Source organism: Onychomys torridus, chromosome X (assembly GCF_903995425.1).
Source record: "Onychomys torridus chromosome X, mOncTor1.1, whole genome shotgun sequence".
In the NCBI taxonomy this organism is placed as follows: domain Eukaryota; kingdom Metazoa; phylum Chordata; class Mammalia; order Rodentia; family Cricetidae; genus Onychomys; species Onychomys torridus.
In genome coordinates this window covers 116,134,534-116,156,841 of record NC_050466.1, presented here as the reverse complement: position 1 = coordinate 116,156,841, position 22,308 = coordinate 116,134,534, and the positions used below count along the sequence as shown (strand labels likewise).

General features: G+C 41.7%; 1 protein-coding gene across 1 annotated transcript in view; it reads left to right on the top strand.

Moving 5' to 3' along the window:
• The window catches only part of Xkrx (XK related X-linked), a 76,507-nt gene that overhangs the window by 40,018 nt on the left and 14,181 nt on the right, over nucleotides 1–22,308 (top strand). The window lies entirely within an intron of this gene.

The window sequence follows — 22,308 nt, the reverse complement described above, 5'->3', positions numbered from 1 at the left end:
AGAATTCCACTGTGCTGGCTAGTTTTATGTCAACTTGAAACATGCTAGAGTTATTTGGGAAGAAGGATTCTCAACTAAGAAAATGCCTTTATGTAACCAGAGGCTTTTCTCTGTCCCACCCTATCCTGCAGCCATTTAATTATAAATTAATTATAAATGTTTGGCTGATGGCTCAGGGTTATTGCTAGTTAGCTATTACGTTTAAATCAACCCGTATTTCTTATGTGGTTCATGGATTGTTACTTCATTTCTATATATCTTGCTTCCTCAGTGACTGGCTGGTGCTCCTGACTCTGCTCTTCTTCCTTCTTCTCCTAGTCTGGCTCTCACACTCAATCTCTTCCTGACCAGCTATCAGTAAATCAGCTTTGCTATTAACAATAAGCATAATCCACAGCACCTTCACAAGGTAGGAGTCTTATAGGCAAGTCTGCTGAGCATTTTCTTGATTAATAATTGATTGGACAGGTGATCCTGGATGGTATAAGAATTCAGGCTGAGCAAACCATGGGTAGCAAGCCGATAAACAGAGTTCCTCCATGGCTTCTGCTTTAGCTCCTGCCTCCAGGTTTGTGCCTTGAGTTCCTGCCCTGACTTCCTCCAAATGATGGGATGTGATATGGAAGTGTAAGTGGATATAAACCCTTTCTTCTCCAAGTTGCTTTGGACATGGTCTTCATCATAGCAATAGAAAAGTAACTAAGACACTTACCTACTCAGGAGGCTGTGATAAAGGAGTGTGACTTCGAGGCCAGCCTGGGCAAAACAATGAGCCCCTGCCTCAAAAAGAAAAAATATTCTGTTGTGATTTTATATTTATAGGATTTAAATGTGTTTTTATAGAAGTTTTAAAAAACATTTTAGCCAAGCGGTGGTGGCACACACCTTTATTCCCAGCACTTGGGAGGTAGAGGCAGGTGGATCTCTGTGAGTTCGAGGCCAGCCTGGGCTACCAAGTGAGTTCCAGGACAGGCGCAAAGCTACACAGAGAAACCCTGTCTCAAAAAAAACCCAAAATTTTTTTTATATTATTTTTAATTATGTGGATGTGAGTATGTGTATTTGTGGGAGGAGGGGGGGCTGGGGAGAGTGAGTGTGCATATGAGTCCAGGTACCCAAAAAAGTCAAAAGAGGGTGTCAGATCCTCTGGAGCTGGTGTTACAGGTGGTTGTAAGCAACCCAACACGGTGCTGGGAATGGAACTAGACTCAATTGCAAAAGCAACACACAGCTAAGCCACCTTTCTAACCCTTGGAGAGATGTTTTAGTGTTCTGATTATTACATAATAACATCAATGTACTATCACAGTCTGCTTGTATCAGCATTTTTACATGGGAATATTTTGGTCATTCATTTTAAAATGCTTTTCAGCTCCACAGTCTCTCACCCCATTTAGTCCCCCTTTCCCTTTTCCTTTTGTGATGTGATGTGATATGATGTGATATAGTGTGGGGGGTGGTGTGTGTGTGTGTGTGTGTGTGTGTGTGTGTGTGTGTAGGCCAATCTCAGGTGTTGTTCCTCAGATGCCACCCACTTATATTCTGGAGGTCTTTCACTATGTCTAGAACTCATTGATTAGTCTTGGCTAGCTAGCCAGTGAGCCCCATGGAACCTCCCGTCTCTGACTCCTCATCATTGGGGTTACAGGGGCTGATCCCCATCACACCTGTCTCTTTCACATGTGTTCTGGGATTGAAATCAAGTCCTCTTGTGTAGAAGCACTTTGTTAACTAAGCTGTTACCCCAGCCCCTCTTTTCTTTTGGAATACCAATCATATGACTGTTACTTCTTTTATTTGTTGTTCCACAGGACAGGATTTTATTTATTTATTTAATGGAAGTTTCTTTTTTAGTCTCCTTTCTTATTCAGATTTGATAATTTCTATTGATTTGTTCCCAAGTTCAGGGATTTATTCTTCTATAGACAATGAGTTTTACATTCTTATCATATTTTTAATTGTAAAATTTCTGTTTGGCTCTTAAAATATATTCTATCTCTAATGAGATTTTTCTTTTCTTTCTTTTTTTTTGAGACATGGTCTCACTATGTATCTTTGGCTGCCCTGGAACTCACTGTGTAGCCCAGGCTGACCTTGAACTCACAGAAATCCACCTGCCCCTGCCCCCTGAGTGCTGGGATTAATGGTGTGCAAGACCATGCATCGCTAATTTTTTCATTTTTTATACATTTAATTGATTGTTAAATTTTGTTTGTTTGTTTGTTCAAGACAGGGTTTCTCTGTGTAGCTTTGGATCCTATCCTGGAACTCACTTTTTAGACCATGCTGGCCTCGAACTCACAGAGATTCCACCTGCCTCTGCCTCCCGAGTGCTGGGATTAAAGGTGTGTGCCACCACACCCAGCTAATGGTTAACATTTTCATAATGTGTGCTTTTAAATTGTCAACAGATAATTCTAGCATCTGTGTCATCTCCGTGTTGACATTGATTTCCTTTTCTCATGAAAGTTAAGATTTACATGCCTTTTCATATAGTGAGTATTTTCTGTTGCATTTTGGATGTTGGAGGTATTGTCACAAGATTCTAAATTTTATTTCCCCCTCCTCTGTCTTTTCTTCATCTTTCTCCTCTTCTTTTTTGAGACAGGGTCTCAATGTGTAGTCTTGGCTGGCCTGAAACTCACTATGTAGACGAATTTCTAAACAGTCTTATTAAATAAGAAACACAGAGCCAAATACAGGGGTGAAAGCTGTAGAGATCGGAGAAATAGTGAGAGCCACCAGCTAACCTTAGCTCACCACACTGCTCTAGCTTCCCCACCGAGAGCTTCTTCCTGTCTAACCTGTGCCTTTATTGCCTTGCTGTTCTGCCCTCTCATTGGCTCTTAACCCAGCTACCTCATTTCCTTGTCATTGCCTGTCTGTACAGACCTCCAGGTCTCTGTGGTTGGTATTGGGATTAAAGGCATGTGTCACCAGCTTGGCTGTTCCCTAGTGTGTCCTTGAACACACAGAGACTCTGCTTGCCACGTGATCTGATTAAGGGCATGTGCTACCACTGCCTGACTTTTGTTTATGGGTGGCTATGTCCTCTGATCTCCAGGAAAACTTTATTTATTAACATACAAATAAAATATCACCACAATTCAGCACAAATAAAATATCATCACATCACTATATAAACTAGGCTGGCTTTGAACTTACAAAGATTGATCTGCTTTTGCCAGCTAGGTACTGGAAGTAAAGGCATACACCACTACACTTGGCTTGTTTTTGGAAAAGATGTTGAGATGTGTTGTGAAGGTCTGTGTTAGGGTGGATACAGAATTCCCTATTGGAGTCTGCTGACTCTGGCCAAAATGAATTGCTACTTCATCCTTTCTTATTTAAACAAATAATGGAAAAGTTTCTTTCCCATCCTTTGTACTGATACCATCCTGTAGAGACAACAGTTTTAATCTTTTGTTACTGGACAGGTTAGAAGTTTCGCTCCCTGTTTGAAAAAGCAGCGTTTCCTCATCTGTCTCATTCTACCCTGTTGCCCCTTCCCCCACCTCTCTCTTTCGTGTGTGTGTGTGTGTGTGTGTGTGTGTGTGTGTGTGTGTGTGTTTGTGTGCGCGCGCGCGCGGTATGTGGAAGTTTAGCTCCTTGCTAGGCACCTTCCAAATGCTTATTAGGAAAATAGGAAATGGATGCTTAGCCTATTCTGCCTCTTGCTGACCAGTAAAGATGGGCCCAATGAAACAACGCTAGGAAAAAATGGAGTGCCAACTAGTATCATCTCTTGTATCTTGCTCTACTGAGGAGTTCAGGTGGAAGTTTACTTCTTTTGATCTTGCAGATACATCTCTGTGTAGGAGGTCCAAGGCATACTCATCATGTTTGATCACTGTCAAATGCGGCTAGACATGGGTATTTGGTACAGATGACATTGCAGAGAAGGGACAGATTTTTCCATGTTTAATCTATTATCAAAAAGCTTTTCTGCTCTTCTAGAGTACTCTGTTTCTGGTCATTTACTCTAAATGGAACAAGTTTTCCTTGAGACTTTTTCTTTCTTTCTGTTTTTTGGTTTTTGTTTTGTTTTTTGTTTTTTTGAGACAGGGTTTCTCTGTGTAGCTTTGTGCCTTTCCTGGAACTCACTTGGTAGCCCAGGCTGGCCTCGAACTCACAGAGATCTGCCTGGCTCTGCCTCCCAGTGCTGGGAATAAAGGTGTGCGCCACCACCGCCCGGCAAGACTTTTTCTTTTAACGTGTGTAAATGTTTTGCTTGCATATATGTCTGTGCCCTACTTTTATGCCTGGTACTCACAGAGGCCAGAACAGAGCATTGGATCCCCTAGAACTGTAGTTGATAGATGGTTTTGGGAAACCATGTGGGTGCTGGGAATCTTTCTACATCACCATTCTTCAGACACTTATTGTATAGTTAATGTAACACATTCTCTTCCAGAGTAGCTGGGTTCATGTTCCAGCACTCACATGGCAGTTCACAAATAGCTACTAACTTCAGCCCAAGGGCATCTGATGCCCTTTTTTGGCCTTTGAGAGAATTGCATACACATGGTGCACATACATGTGGGCAAAATACTCATACACATAAAATAAAATGAAAAAGTAATACGTTGGAAATATTTGGCCTTATCAATGAGAAAAGGGAAGTGAAAACAATATGAAGACAAAGAATACTAGAAAGTTCTTGCCATCGAGTGTCTCTGAGGGCTGGGGAGATGGCTTAGTGGGTAGAGCACTTGCTGTATAAGCATGAGGAACTGAGTTCAGATCCCCAGAACCCACATAAAGCCTGACATAGTAGTACACCTATCTGTAACCCCTGCTTTTATGGAGCAATGGGAGACAGAGACAAGAGAACCCCCAGAAGCTTGCTGGTCAGCTAGCCTTGCTTACAAAGTGTTGGATAACCAAGAGTCCCTGTCTCAAACAAGACAGAAGGCAAAGTCAAGTACCTAAGGTTGTCCTCTGACCTCCACACACATACTGAGACACATATGCATACACATGCACACATACACACACATCATATATGATTGGTGAAAAAAGAAGTGTATCCGGTTGGTATGATAAGTGTACACAAGCCAGTTACATCATGGTGCCTTGAGTTTTGGATTATTACAGAATTTCCAAAGAGGTGATTCCCCAGAAGCTGTTGCTCCTTGTGTAGTGAGTGATAAACTGGTTGTGTTTAGCTTTATACAAAATAGTGCTCTGTTCTCTCTTGATTGGTCAGAGGGATGCAGTCTTCTGGTTTGGGTACATTTTGATTGACCATATACATATCATAAATTTTCTGCTTACCCTTTCTGACCCTTTCCTACCCTGTTCTGTATGCCAGGAAGTGAAGCTGTACACCACTGCGTCTTTCCCTTTTTTGGCTTCTGGACAGTTTGAACTATGGAATCACTGGCATCAAACTGTGGCCATCTTGTTTCTTCTTGCCTTTCTCCTTGCAGGAGTACCTCAGGCTGGCTATTGTCCCTGAACTGAATGTTAGATCTCTCCTCATGGGAATTCGTCCTACTCCACCTTCTTTTTCTTAAGTGCTAAATGTTCCTTCTCTCATTTTGGAGGGCGGAAACAGCCCTGAGTTCTTGCACTGCCTCCCTCTTGGTTTTACTAGTCTGCCAACACCTTTGTAGATAGTCCCTTTGTTAAATTTTCTACTCATGATGCTAATTTGAGTATACCATCTGTCTCCTGGCAGAAGCCTGACTGATGAAGATGAAGTCTTCATTCTCAAAGAATTAGAATACAATGAAATAAGCCTAACAGAATATGACTAAATATGATTCAATCTGTCTTTCTCTGGTTAATCTGGGCTCTTGAAATGCTTTCAGATAATCATCAGATAAGACAAGAACTGTAGTCTTCAGAGAATCATAGACATGCAAAAGTGTCAGTTCACAGAATACTAATAATAACTAGCACTTATTCGTTGCTGACTGTTTCCATGCATTGTGTTTCCCTTGCTTCCCTCAGCAACCCTATAAAGCATTCACATTTATTTTTGAGACAGCTTTTATGTATCCCAGGTTGGCTTTTAACTTATTATTAATATGTTGCCAAGGATAAATTTGAACTCCTGACCCTCCTACCTTTCAAGTGCTGGAATGACAGGTATATATCACCACATCCACCCCATTCCATGATCTTTAATGTTCATCGTGTGGCTTTCAAGCCAGAATCTGAAGACAGTATTGTTTGTTTTAGACAAGGGCATTTAAATAAGCCAGGAATAGGGTGATATAATACTTATAATTCCAGTACTTGGAAGGGAAATTAGTTCAAGGCCAGACTCAGTTATATGAATTTAAGGCTAAAAATAAGATATACAACGAATCTGTCCACCCCTACCCTGCATGCAAAACAAAACTAAAGAAAACAAATCTAATGGCTCAGTGTTTAAGAACACTGGCTGTTCTTGTAGAGAACTTGAGTTCAGTTCCCAGCACCCACATGGTGGTTCACAACCAACTGTAACTGCAGTTCCAGGGGATCTGATGCCCTCTTCTGTCTCACTGGGCACCAGGCATACACACAGCAGACACATACAGGAAGATATGAATACACATTTGAAAAAAACTTTAAAAAACTTCAAGGGGCTATCAAGATGACTCAACAGGTAAACCCTGAGGACCTGAATTCAATCCCTGGAACCCACAGAATGGAGAGAACCAACTTCAGCAATTTGTCCCTGATCTCCATATGCACACAGTGTTATATGCACTTACACAACACACACACACACACACACACACACACACACACACACACACACAAAACAACAACAACAATAAAAATGTAAAAGGAAAAAACCCAATACTGTAGTGTTGTCAGGAAGCTAAAGGAACCTGAAGGAGGAAGTAGCCAGTATTACTTCTGTTGTGGAAAGATGAGCTTGCTATGCCCCACCTGTTTCTATTTTTAATATTTTTAGATTTATTGTTTCTCTTAATTTATGTCTATGAGGCATTTGCTTACATGTATGTATGTGTCAGGTGCCCTCAGAGATCAAAAGAGAGTGCCAGATCCCCTGAGACTGGAGTTATAGACAGTTGTGAGCCACCATGTGGGTGCTGGGAATAAAAGCTGGGTCCTATGCAAGAGCAACAAGTGCTTTTTTTTTTTTTTTTGCAACAAGTTCTCTTAACTATCTGTTTTTATTTATTTGGTCTTGTAGTGGCTCATCACATGAAGAACCTTGGGAGGTTTGGCAGGCATTCCTAGTCAAAGGATGATAAACAGTGCTAGTGGTGGCACTGGTTACTGAGTGGAAAGGACACAGTCATGACAGAACCCAGTGTTAGATTTCAGAGCTTTATTAGAAAGGAAAAGAGAGGCAGAGGAGAGCCAGGCCTGGAGAGAGAGGAAGATGGTGGTTGGGGAGGGAGCAGATAGAAGAGAGAGGGTAGGGTCTGCACCCAGCTTTTTTTTTTTTTTTTTTTTTTTTTTTTTTTTTGCCAAACCTGAGAACCGAACCCAGGGCCTTGCGCTTGCTAGGCAAGTGCTCCACCACTGAGCTAAATCCCCAACCCCTGCATCCAGCTTTTTAAGGCACATACATAGTTGCCAATGCACACTGATGATGTAAGAGCAAGACCCCGAACTGGGCATGTGCAGGAGTGAGGGCGGGATCCTAACATTCTAGAATTTTTGCTTATTATAAAAAAGCGAATGACTATGAATAGGGGCGTCATTTCTCCCAGAAAAACTGCTTCCAGCTGACTACATGGGCATCAGTTGGCTCTTAGGGGGTTAGGGAGGGAGCCTTCCAAGGTAGACAGGTATCCTGGGATGGTGGGCTGTCCTGCTGCCCTGGAGCCATCCATCCCTCTTGGCTTGGCACTCTGGCCACTTGTGTGTCTGACAGGATGCTGGTGAGACAGAAAAAGCCTGAAGTAGATCTGACCTGTCCAGATGGATTTAAGATAATTTCTGGAGCTTGGGAAAAATTTGAGCATGCTAAGAAGAAGCCATGAGAAAGTTAGTGACAATTATAGTGTTTAGTACTCTGCTTAGTTTTTTTTTTCCCTGAGATAAGCTTTATCAGAGACAGATTATTTTAAGGCACCTGTTTCCTTTACAAGTTCAGCATCCAGGAGACACAGGTGATCAACTGTTGAGAGCATTTAACAGTAATGATGGTTATATTAAAGTCTGTTTTTGCAGAGCCCAGACACTTTTGGGTCTGGGGGTGTAAATACCTGTTAGCTGTTGCAGTTTCTTACTTGATGATCTCTGGACTCCAGTTCTGTGATGGTCCTGTAACCATTAGCTGAGCAGTTAATTAGAAGAGAGAACTGGGAAGAGAAAAGCTTGTGGAGTGAGAACTTATTTCTTTGGAATTAGGGACAAGGCAGAGATCAGGACCCTGTCTGTGTGCATGAGGAGCAGAAGCACTTCTGACAGGCTGGAGTGTGACACATGGAGGGAGCAATGAAATGAAAGCTCCTACCTTAGCTGGAAAATCTTTTTCCATTAAGTAACGCTGAAAGTACAATTAAATCTTGGGGGGAAGGTGGTAAGGTTGTCCTCCCTACCCTGACAATGGGAAATGAGGGAAGGTGAGACCCCAAAACTCCAAGGACTGGGTTAGTGGCTCTGGTGTCCAGAAGGAAAGAAACGGATTGCTTTCATGCTGCATTCTGGGTTCCCTGCTGATGAGCCTGTGGCTGAGCCTAGGTCTGCTGGAGGTCTTAGCCTGGTGTTCCCTTGCCCCTTGGTGCCTGGGTGCAGTCAGCTGACCATTCTTTCTGGGCAGCACTTTGAACAAGGCTCAATTGATGGCCTGGAAGGGCATACACTAGCCCAGGTGGACTGCCCCCCCCCACACACACACTTAAAACAAGGACCCAGCTGGACATTCGCACATTTTTCTCTCTCCCTGGTACACCTTAAGTGCCACAGATGAAACTTCTGCCTTGCTCTCCAGATGCTTAAGTTTTAGCCCTTTTGCCGGGGAGGTCTGGGAGACAAGAGACAGACCATATTCTGTGTCTTGAATTTTTTCCCTTGATGTCTGCTGGCTTGAGGACAGCTTAGGAAGACCCACGAGGAAGCAGGCTATAAACTGATGTCTGGCTAAAGAGCCATCCCAATTACTGTAAACTTATTTGCATGGATCCTAGCCTGCTTTCAGACCTGTCTGTGCCTCTCAGGACAGCTTGAGAATGAGTGGGAGGAGTTAAGGTGAGAGACAGGGTTGGGCAGAAGCAGCCACCTACCACTGGAGAGTGGAAAGCCGAAGTCAGATAGACAGAAGAAAAAATCAGAAATGGAGAAGAGTTCAGAGCTTTGGTAGAAAGCTTGGGAATAAGGTAACTTTTCATTTGCCCATTCACTGGCAAAAGTTAGATAATTCCCATAAAATATTGGGGTTGAAACAGCCAACTTTACTGGTATCTGCCCCTATGTCCCATGGCTGCAGTGCCAAGAGAGAAAAATTAAAAAAGAAAATAACAAACGGGATCCCAGGCTCCTATTCCAAGTGTCCTTGAAAATAGGCAGCCTATGGACCAACATTAACAGCACAAATTGCCCGAACTGTCATCACAATAAGGGTAAGGCATATGTACTGGAGGACCCCCCTCTCTGGGGGGGGGGCGGTGCCCAGACAGCATCCAGTACTTTGTCAAGATTCAATGTGTCTTGGTACGCAGCTGATGACCCCCTGGGGGTCCAACGCAAAGAAAATAGTTCAGGAAACAGTGGGGGTCATGGGGAGGGGGACTCACCAATCTGGTTGGCAGGAGTGGTGTGCAGGTCCAGCAGCTGGGCAAATGAAAAAGCAGATCGGGCAGTTGCAGGTCCTCAGGATAGGTTTCTGACAACACTCAGCCCCAGACACTGAGTGATCAGAATTTCCTCTCAGAGTCACAGCACCAATGAAAGGATGATGAACAGCACTGGTGCTGATGCTGGTTACTAAGTGGAAAGGTCATGGTCATGACAGAACCCAGTGTTAGTTTTCAGAGCTTTATTAGGAGGGAAAAGAAGGGAGGGGAAAGAGGAGAGCCAGGCCTGGAGAGAGAGAAAGATGGGGGTGTGTTGTATATAGAGGAGAAGGCTCAGTGGGTAAAGCCTGATGATCTGAGTTCAATTCCCAGAACTCATATAAAAGGCCAGATGCAGTGATGTGCATGAGTAATCCCAGCACTCCTACAGTGAGAGAGGAGGTGGACATAGGAGAATCACCTGGAAGCTCACAGGCCAACTAGTCTGGAGTATGCAAGTGCAGCAGCAGACACAAGAGACCTTGCCCAAACAAGGTGAAAACAGAAACATGGTAAGTAGGTGAGAGTTCTGGACAGATTTTTAATATAAAGAGCCTCCAGGAGAACACACAATTATGGGAAATAGAAGGTATGATCTTTGCTTTCTAGACCCACTGTGGTTATTACTTGATTTCTTGGTTTCATAGCATATTACCCATGGAGCCATCAACCTCACCCTGAATGCACTTACAACTTATAGGTAACTATGTATAATCTTTTCAAGAAACTGACAGATGTTTCCAAAGTGGTTTCATCATTTTATATTTCCATCAACTATATATAAGGATAACAGTTTCTCTATAGCTCCAACAACTGTTACCAATCTTGACTGTAGCCATCCTACTGGATTTTAATTTGCATTTATTTGGTAGCTAGCTTGCTTGATTGCTTGATCCATTGACTTATTTATTGTGGAAGAGCATTTGAATGTTCACACAGTTATTTCAATAAACATTTTTAAATACATATATGTTCAAAATTTTTTGTGTATGGTGCCACACCTGTAATCTCAGCACTTGGAGGTGGAAGCAAAAAAGGTTGTGAGTTTGAGGCCAGCCTGGGCTGTATGACTTCCAAACCACCCTTGTATATACAGCAAGATTCTGTAACCAAAATTATAATTTGTGGGCCAGCAAGATGGTTCAGTGGGTAAATGCACCTTGTCAAGCCTGACAATTTGATCTCCAGAATATACATATTAGAAGGAGAGAACCAATTCCCTCAAGTTGTTCTCTGACCTCTACTCCTAGGAGCTTGGTACATGTGCCTGCCTATACACACACACACACACACACACACACACACACACACACACACTTTATTATTTATAAATATTTATCATCAACAATGAACAAGATAAAGATATTAAGGAGTTCAAAGAGTATAGTGAGCATCTGTCCTCTTCTGGATCTTGTCTACCATCTGAATTTCGTTAATTATGGGAGAAATTCAACAGATCTTGTTACAAAGCAAATCCCCCCGACAATCAGGACACAGGTATGGGACTTAGATAAACTGAATCCAAGGATGTATTGAAATGACATACAGAAATACAAAACCTTTGAGACCATAATGAAAATGTGCTTCCTAGTTCTCCAAATGCAGTGTGTGCAATTAACCATGGCCCTAGTTATTAGGATCAAAGTTTGCTATTTTGCTCTGAGACCACATTGACTCCATCAATAACTGAGCAAGCAGGTCTGCTTCTTAGAAGTGTAGGATTTTTCCAATAGGTGACTTTGCATTTTGGACTCTGCCTCAACATAGAGAATTATTTTATTATAATTATTTATTATATTATTTGTTATAATAATATATATAATTATAATTATTTTATTAGACTTGCACTTCAGTCTAATACTCTTTCTAGCCAACGGTCTTGCCTTCCCTCCCTTATAAAGCTGAGACTTACATTGCAGTCCAACAGCTTTCCCCGTCGCCTACAGGGTCCCACATTATTTTCTGTCATAGGAATTTCCATCAAGAAATCTGTTATATATCACATCCCAGTACCTACTCCTCAGAGGACCTGAGTGTGACAGTAGATGCGGTAGTGACAGCGGCTGTAAAGGTGCTGGGGCTGTGTAGCTATTTAATACACTCTCAATACAGCTTTCTGCATAGTTAGCAGTTTCTGTTGCTAACAACCATTTACCCTCTGGATTCTACAGGAAAAGGACAAAAGCATCATATTCCATGATACAGAATGAAAAGAGTTAGGACAGAATCTGGGAACCTAATCCAGTCTTTATGTCTACCCCAATAAAAGAACTCCAGCTTGTGTGGAATTGCTAGCCCACTCTCACCACTAACTTTCCAGGTCACCATAAATTGAAAGACTCATTCACATCTCTCCAATTTACCACTTCTGAGGCAACAGTTCTCCTAGTTAAATTCCTATGAGAATCACTTGAGGGCAGGGGAGGACTAATTGCAAACACCAGAGCCTAAACTGTCAAATGAAGCAGGTACTCAGAGAATTATATTTAGTAGACAGTTGTCCTAGGGATACTGGTGTAATGCATTTCTAAACAGTTCCATCCATCGTCTTATGCATTTCATACAGGTTTTGACTCCTCTTTTGCTCTGGGCCCAAGTTAAGACTGACTTAACTCTATATGCAAGGGTCTGTCTCTGACACCAAATCTCTTGATGTTCTTGAGCCGCCCACAAAGAATATCACCTCCAACTATAACAATGAAATTGTGCATATACTTTCACATTCTTGCTTATTGGGTACACTAAACACTTGTTGGACCTAGAGATGCTTAGCTTAATCTTTTTCTTTCTTTTTTCTTTTTGTTTTTTTGAGACAGGGTTTCTCTGTGTAGCTTTGTGCCTTTCCTGGAACTCACTTTGTAGACCAGGCTGGCCTTGAACTCACAGAGATCCTCCTGGCTCTGCCTCCCAAGTGCTGGGAATAAAGGCGTGCGTCACCACCACTCGGCTTGTTTTTGTTTTTTTTTTTGTTTTTTTTTTTTGGTTTTCAAGATGAAGTTTCTCTGTGTAACAGTCCTGGCTATCCTGAAACTCACTTTGTAGATCAGGCTGACCTCAAACACAAAGAGATCCACCTGCCTGTCTCCCAAGTGCTATGAGATGCTTGATCTTAATGACAAGAAAAGACAAGTTTCAGCAGCGCCAAGGAAAAATGGACTTCTCCTGGACTTCTTGATGTAATGTGTGAATTACAGATTAAACAATAGAAAGGATCATGAATCTTGGGTCACTACTATATTGTGTCTTTAGTACCTCTGGCTCTCCACATTGGCTTTACTTTTTGCCCCAGTTTGTTTTCTGATGCTGAGATAAGTGCCATGACCAAAAGCAGCTTGAAGGGGGAAAGGGGTTTATTTCACCTTACAGCTTATAGTCCTTCACTGTAATGAGATCTGGTGCCCTCTTCTGATGTGACAAGCAGACAGAACATTGTATATATAATAAATAAATCTTTTAAAAAATGTCCTATACACTTGCCTATAAGGATTCTGATGGAGGCATTTTCTCAATTGAAGTTCCTCTTGCCAAATAACTCTGGCTTGTGCCAGTTGACAAAAAACTAATTAGAACACTTGGAAAACAAAACCAAAAACATTACTTTGTTTCTTCTGAAATGAATATCATAAGCACCATTTATTGAAAGCTAATAACAGAGAGTGAAGTTTATAAAGACATAAAATTTATAGCCAAAAACTGACCATATGTTAATACACTCATTGAGAAGAACAATTCACTTACTGTTTAGTAGATAAGTGTATGTTAAATTAAGTGAAACAGTATACTTTGAAATACAACGCATTAAGCAAAAAGTCTAATGTTCAGTTATAATGTGCTGCATGTGAAAATTAACGTGTTAAATGTAAAATTTTGTTCAGTGTATTTTATTGGTTCTATTATACAAATTAGAATAAAGTGTAGAGTTCTTTAACTTAATATTAAACCAACCTTGGCTGAGAGCATAGTATGTGCCAGGTAGCATTGTAGACCCTGGATGAACTAATGTAATCCTTGCAATGCCCTCATCATCTAGGAGCTATGATGGGCTCCAGTTTTAGATGAGGGACTGAAAGCACAGAGAGATGATCAGTTCATCTCTCCTAAAATAGTTCAGACAGTAGCACTGAGATTTGAACCCAGGAAGTCAGGCTCTGCTTCCTGGGTCCTAGTCACTGAAAACAGAAAAAAAAATATGGCTTGCTAAGAAATTTTACTAATTGGTTTAACAGTTCCAAGGATGTTAGTCAGAAAAGTAAAAACAACTTAGAAGTACATATCTGAACACAAAGCTCTCTGCTTTCTCTGCTCCAACTTTTAGATTGTACACCTTCCCACTTTATTAAGCGTCCTAAGACAGTTCTATCAGCCTACCTTTGACCTGCTCCCAAACCAACTAACTTGTAGGATCCACTCTCTATTTTAGGATGGTTATTATACTCAAATCTATGGGCGTGTGGGTGGTTCTGCCTCCACCACCTCTTCCAACCTATCTGGAAAAGTTTCCTGCCTTGTTTTCTCCTGTCCCAACACCATGCATCCCTGTAGGTCAAGCCCAAATTTATGGTGCTCTGTAAGACTCAAATTATCTAGCTCCCCCCCCCCTTTCAGAACAATTATGCTTCTACTGTCTGATGCCAATTCTTTTGATATTTAACTGATCTCAAGAGTGCATGCTTTATTTCCCTAATTAGCCTCACAGATTTCCCATGAGCAGTGAGAGCTGCACTATCCATTATGACAGGTGGCTATGTAAATTTAAGCTAAGTAGGATCCAGTAAAATTAAAATCTCAATTCCTCGATCACATTAGTCACACTTGAAGTACTCAGCAGGCACATGTATAATTAGATAATGCAGGTATAGAACATTTCCATATCGTAGAAAATTCCAGTGGATAGGAGCAGAGAGTCTGCGCCAGCTGTCACAGTTGCACCTATCCTATACATACTCTCCCTGTAAACACTGTTCTGAACTGAAATGAGCATCCTGAGCACAAAAAGTGATATTCTTTAGCTTTTATTCCTATTCCTTGTACATCAAAAAGGGAACTCAGAAGATAAATCTCAAATGTAAATATCATTCAGCATGTCTAAGGAAATCTTAAAACCTTTGCTTTTTCTCAGTGCTCATCCTCTGTGAGCCCTCTGCTACATTTACCAATATGTAGAATAGACTTGCATCTCCTGAAAAGTCATCTTTCTTTGCTATTCAGGTTCAGGTCGACACTCTCACCTATTTACCAGTGTTTCTGTTTTCACCTTGTTTGGGCAAGGTCTCTTGTGTCTGCTGCTGCACTGCATACTCCAGACTAGTTGGCCTGTGAGCTTCCAGGTGATTCTCCTATGTCCACCTCCTCTCTCACTGTAGGAGTGCTGGGGTACTCATGGACATCATTCTTTGCTTCACTGGTGGTGTAACCACAAAAACAATGACCACTGATTTACTTATTACTTATCCCTTGTGCCAAGTACACTACAAAATCTTTTAGATACATTAACCATGATTAGGAAAGCACTAGTACTATAAATCCAAAAAGTTTTGGAATCTGAAACCTTTTGAACACCAGAAGCATTTAGAATTTTGAAACATTTTGAATTTCAGATTTCAAGATTAGAGATGCTTAACTGGTAAAGTCTATGTAACTATTACAAAATCAGGAGAACTATGAAACATGCCCCCAAGTATTTCAGATGAGAGATACTCGCCCTGGACTATCTCCATTCCAAGGTGGGGTATCTGAATTTCAAAGAAGTTCATTGGATTTGTTCAAAGTCACTGCAATGATAGTCCCAGGACTGCCAGCCAAACCTCTTCCAAGGTTTTTCATGTGAGTCACTATAAGACCAAATAAATATAAGCAGGCAAGTGGGCTATGAGAGGCAACACCCAAGAACAGAAACAACCTATGCAAAATTGTCTTGTCACTTCACTCTTTTAGGCCCTTCTGGTAGATTTTTCAATTGTCTTAACAGTTTGGTTCCCCAGAATCCACATAAAAAGTTGGGGTTGGGGCTGGAGAGATGGCTCAGAGGTTAAGAGCACTGACTGCTCTTCCAGAGGTCCTGAGTTCAATTCCCAGCAACCACATGGTGACTCACAATCATCTGTAGTTCTAGTTTCAGGGAATCCAATGCTTTCTTTGTGCCTTCAAGGACACCAGACATATGTGCAGGAAAAACCCATATACACAAAATAATAAAAGAAAACTTACATCCATTCAAAAACTTGTACCCAAATGTTTCTAGTTGCTTTATTCATGAGAGCCAAAATAATGGAAACAATCCTGTGATAGTTTCAAATTTCTAATTATTCTCTCTCTCTCTCTTTAATTATTCTCTCTCTCTCTCTCTCTCTCTCTCTCTCTCTCTCTCTCTGAGTGTGATGTGTGTGTGTGTGTACATATACAAAGAGAGAGAGAGAGAGAGAGAGAGAGAGAGAGAGAGAGAGAGAGAGAGAGAATGTACATATGCATCACAAGGACAGCTTTGGGGACTCTGTTCTTTCCTTCACCATGGGGTCCAGGCATCAAACTCAAGTCCTCACATTCACATGGTGAGTATTTTTACTTGCCAGGCCATCTCAACTGCCCAACAGTTGGTTTTACAGGACGGCTTAGATAGGCTATGATAGGCAGTTGTCTGGTCAAACCCTTGTGTAGATATTGCTGTGAAGTTTTTTTTCAGTTGTGATTAATATTTAATCATTGATATTGAACAAAGCATGTGACCCTTCATTATAATATTGGATATTATCCAATTCATGAAAGATCTAGAGATAAAAGGCTAGCATCCCCTGAAGAAGCCCAGAGTTATGCCTGAGCCTCAAGCCTTTGGACTGGATACTACAACATTAACTGTTCTCTATTTTTCAGCCTTCTAGCCTGCCCTGAATTTCAGACCTACTAGCAACTCCAGTTGGCCCCATTTCTTGGTGGCATATCTATCTGTACAATGGAATATTACTCATCTTATAAAGGAATGATGGGCTGATACATGCTATAATTAGCATACCGTGCTAAGTAAAAGAAGCCCTAAAAGGTCACACATAATGTACCATTCTATGAAATTTCCATGCTTTGATTTGGCTATAATGAGTATCCTCAAGGTTTGCTTGTATTGAAATTAATCTCCATTGTGAAGTATGAAGAGCCTAGAAATGTAATCTAACTATGGTGTTTCGAGTAGAGCCTCTGGGGAGTGAGTGACTAGGATTAGATAAGATTATTAGAGTTGTGGGAGTCCAGCAAGGAAGACTGGCTCCCACATTTTATGACAGGATACTCTTGAGGAGAAAGGGATAAGAGATTTTAGATAGAAGAATAGATGAGAGAGAAACAGATAGAAACACAGGATAGCCTGTGGATGGCCTGGATCCTTATCCACTGGCCTCTCCTGTCTCTTCTAAAGGGCTATTTATAGGAATGCCAAGGGGTGGAACAAAAGACCTTCCCCTAGCACAGCCAAGTATAGACCCTTTCCAGTCACCTGGTAGCCATACACGTGTCAAGCAATCTTCTAATGTAGCCCTGCTGGGTAAAGCAAGCTCAGATGTCACCTTTGTGGGCCTCTACAACTTTCCCTTCTTGATATAATAAAGGGCCCCCCAGACCCCTTAAATAGACTGTGCCTGTCTTAGGTCATTCTTTTTTATTAATTTTACTTACATAAATTCAGGAAGCTATCAAGAAGAAAGTTTCCTGTCTTTGGCTACCAGCCTCTGGCAGGAGGGGTACAGAGCTTAACTCAGCTCTGGCCCAGGTCCCTACTAAGAGCTTTCAAACAACCACAGCTATCTCCATAGCTGCCACAACTCCCAGGAAAGGAGTAGAGGATAATAAAGATGGAATATCCTTTTTGGAATGGGTCTAAGATGACTACAGAAGTCTTAGCTGCACCAAGCTCTTTTCTAAATCCATAATGGATTCCTTGTTGTTTTATAGGAAAGAAGGAGGACACACAACTCCATATGCACTCTCTCCTGCAATTTGATCACCTGTGCCACCTTGGAACACTACTGGCAAGGAAGCCATCACCAGATATACCCATCTCCTTCCAGTTAGAATCAATAGCCAAAATGGGTTTTCTTCATAATTCACTGAATCTGTGGTATTGTTCTATTGGCAAAAGAAAGGAATGAATACAGTCCATGATAGGCAAATATATTGAGAAGGAAAGTAGATTAGTGGTTGTTTTGGCTAAGAGAAGATAAATGTGGAATGGGTGTTTAATGTGTATGGGTTTCTTTGGGAGAGTGATGCAATATTCTGGAATTAGATTATTGTAGTGAATAAATGGCTTTGTACTAAGATTTCTAAACTGGCACTTTATATCCTGTATTATATGGCATGTGAATTATATTTTAGATTTAAAAATAAGTAATATCCATTACATATTTTCTCTTCACTTACTTCCACCAGGCAATGTAAAGAGAGCTTGCCAGCTGCCTGACAACATCATCCCTATTTCCATGCTACATTTTGTGAAAGCATTTTTTTCTCTTCAAAGCTAATTTAGATATTCACTTTAATTTTTTCCATTATAAGTAGCTTTTTAAAAAAGTAAAATGCCAGGGGTGAGGTTATAGAATGAACACACTTGTGTTTTGATTTCAGGCTCAGATCCTATCTATGGGTGATACTAATGAGGGAATAGGCTATTCTTTGAAAAGCCAGAGTCTTTATCCTTAAAGAGTGCATAGAAAAAAAAAAAGAAAGAAAAAAAAAAACCAAAACCAAAACAAGTCCTAGAGGATACATGATTGATTTTTGCCTTAGATCTCTTTTGAGGAGCCCAAACTGAGCATTCTATAGAAGGAAGCCATCCTTCTATTCTAGCTATTGATTTCTCTACCCATCACCTCCCAGAGACTGGTGTTCTACGAGTGTTCTATCAGCCACCCAGTGCTGATTACTCTCCTTCCTCAATTCTTCCCTTGTGAGTACCATCTACTGCTCTTATAGCACAGCTCCTGGAAGGCTTATGAACATTCTTCTATTAGCTGCAGTTGCTTGGAATGTTCAACACTATTCCCAAGCATTACATAGTTTGAGGAATTCTCAATACTGTGAAAATACCAAGACCTTTTAGACAAGGTGACTTGTAGACTCAGTCTTTTTTCATGCTGAATTGGGAGTTAGATGTGGATAAGAAGTCATATCTTCAGCCTGCCCCTTTTGCATAATTCTGGTCCTTTACAGAAGGGGAAATAGACCCTGGAACACAACCCAGAATTCAGAGGACTATGTATAAGCTTCACTTAACTAGCTCTTTTTTTATTCATCTATTTATTTACATCCCAGCCACAGCCTCCCCCTCCACATCCTCCCCTCCCAGTCCCTCTCCCTCATTACCCTTTCTTATCCACTAATCTCCTCCTCTTCTGTCTCCATCCAGGAAAGGTCAGGTCTCCTATGAGTATCAATAAACATGGCATATCAAGTTGCTGTATGACTAAACACCTCCCTATATATTAAGGCTGCCAAGTCAACCCAGTATGAGGACTAGGATCCCAAAAGCCAGTGAAAGAGTCTGAGACAGCCCCTGTTCCTGCTGTTAGGAGTCCCACAAGAGGAGCAAGCTACACCACTGCAACATATATGCAGAGTGTCTAGGTCAGTTTCATGCAGGCTCTGCAGTCGTTGGTTCAGTCTCTGCAAGTCCCTATGAGCCCAGGTCAGTTGATTATGTGAGCCTTCCTATGGTGTCCTTGACCCCCCTGGCTCCTATACTTAATTCTCTTCCTCCTCTGTAGGATTCCCAAATGCCACCTAATGTTTGGCTGTGGGTCTGCATCTGCCTCCATTAGTTGCTGGATGACACCTCTCTGATGACAATTGGGCTAGGCACCAATCTGGTCACAGGAGATGGCCATTAACTAGCTCTTTTACTTACCTCTTGAGAGATCTTTAGAGATTTGTGCTTTTAGTGAGGAAGGGGTTTGGGGACCTTAGGAGTCTCATGACTATCAACATTTTCAGTGTCCCTTGTCCTAAGAAGACCAGAGTTGATCATAGAAATTGATTGTGATAGCTAATCTTGGTTGTCAAATTAATAGGATCTACATTAACCTAGAAGACAAGTCTCTGGGTATGCCTGTGAGGGATTATAAAGATAAAATTAATGAGGTGGAAAGACTTGCCTACTGCTGGTGATGATAGCATTCTATGGATTGGGGTCCTGGACTGAATAAAAAGGAGAAAGTGAAATGAACATGGACATTTATCACTCTTTGCTTTCTGACTGTAGCTGCTCTGTGGCCAGCTGCCTCCTGCTCTTGCTGCCATGATAGACTGTATCCCTGAAATTGTGAGCCAAAATAAATCCCACTTCCCTTAAGTTGCTTTTGTTGGGTATATTACCATAGCAATATGAAAATTAACATACCAATGGACCTAAGAATATTAGAGACAGAGATGTTCTCAGTTAGTTTCTTCCAGTAGGGCAAAGGAACAGGGAAATAAGAGACCAAAGGATTTAGTGACCTAGAGCGCCAGAGAGTCTTAAGACTGAAAAGAGAGAAGCTGGTTGATGAGAGGAATCAGATGGCAGGAAACTTACAGGTTTATAATAGCCCTGGGGGGATCTGATAAAAGTATAACAGGAGTCCTACCCTTAAGATCCTATAATAATTTAGTTGGGACATAAAAATGAACACACTTGAAATAATTCATAATTTGAGACTAAAATGTCATGCTGACAAACAAACAAACAATATCTCTGCCTGAGAAGGGACAGATCCATGGACTGACAGACATCCTCTGTGAGCTGAGCTGGTGACTAAGACTGCATATTCAGCTGAAAGACTTTGTGCCCTAGCCATAATGGCTACAGCTACAGCATTTGGAGTAGAGTATGATTGACTCCTGCCTGACTTCATGGAGGAAGTAACCAGGAGGAATCTTCATCATCCCATTTGTTCATCATCACTGTCATTGAGAGTCACACTAAACATTCCTTAGGCATTCTCCCTATATTCGCACTCCTGTTGGGAAGGCAGAGCAAACAGAGTTGAAGGACTCATTCAAGAGAGTGTGTATACAGATAGCACAAGAAAAGAAAAATGAGGGTAGAGGGGGTTAGAAATGGCTTGACAGGGTTAGAGGTGACCCCTGAAAGATTAGCGCTGGGACTAATGGAGAAAGGGATGAATCGAGCTGTAAATGGCATCAATGAGGTGCAGAAGTGGGGGTGAGCAGGATGAGTATGGCTAAGTGAGCAAACCTGCTGGACTGGTGTAAAAGGTGTGCAGAATGGTAGCGTGGGCGACTCAAATTATAGAGAAGCCACAGTGATTACAGATAGCCTCAGTTGTCAGGCAAGCCAACCAGTCATTTGGGACCAAAATCGGAAGACTGTAGAGCTATGTATTGGGGAGTGGTGAAGGAAGGCATGGGGCAGAAGGCAGAAAGAACACTGCAATTTTATCCTACGATCTTGATGGCTTTGCTTTTTTGTGTTTGGATGACTAAGTCACCCTATTCTAGTGAAGTGGATAAATCGGTCATCCTGCCTGAAATCCTCCTTATAAGCTGTTTGCTAAAGCAGGTGACATACTTTTAATCCCAGCACTTGGAAGGCAGAGGCAGATAGATGTGTTTGACTCTGAGGCCAGCCTGGTCTACAGAGTGAGCCAGCCAGCCAGCCAGCCAGGGGTACATAGTGAGATCTTGTTTTAAAAAACAAACAAACAAAATAACAACCTTCCCCCAAGAAAAATAAATAAATAACAAAGGAAAACAGTGCAAAGAGATTCTGTCCTGTGTCCCACTGGTGGAGTGCCCATCTTCTAAGCCATCCGACAGTTTCTAAGAAGTTGATCACAATAGTGTCACCACAAAAGAGGAAGTATGAACCTCCCTGGCCAGCTGCTAGGCCAGGGGCAGCTGTGCTTCAGAGGACAACCTTTCCAAGTGGAATCTGTCCCCCAGTTGACTCTTGGGAAAGGAGGTGACAATTGAGAGAGCTTAACACACACACACACACACACACACACACACACACACACACACACACACACACCATAAATAACAAAGACTAAATCTGCCTTGAGGTCATCCATCCTTTTGGTGGCTGCTCTCTGGCCACTCCTCCCATAGATTCCTTTTGCTAACTTCCTGTGGTAGAAGGAGATTGGCACAGGGTGCTACATTTATATCACCCAGAGGCAGCTGTTTTCCTTTTTTCCTTGGGGTTTAGGATTATGCAAACGAAGCATGAAAACAAAAGCTCACTGAGGTGGGGGAGGATTGTCTTTAAAAATCCAGGCGGTTTTAAGAGCTATTTAAGACACCCCTCTCTGTTTTCCCTAACATCTCTCTTGGCTCTTTGCCAGTCTGTTTAGAATCCGGCCCCTCTTCAGAGCCTTTTAACCAAAGACCTAAAAGTTTATTCTGAAGCTTCTGTCCTGGCCTCATTTTGTAAGAGCAGAAATCAAGGCATTACATGTGCTTTCAGTGTCTGTGGGCTGGCTTTGAGTTTTGATCTCTATCTGATTCAATCTTCCCTTTGCTGCATACAGTCTTACCTGGACAGGAAACTCTGACCCAATTCCCTCTTAGGTCC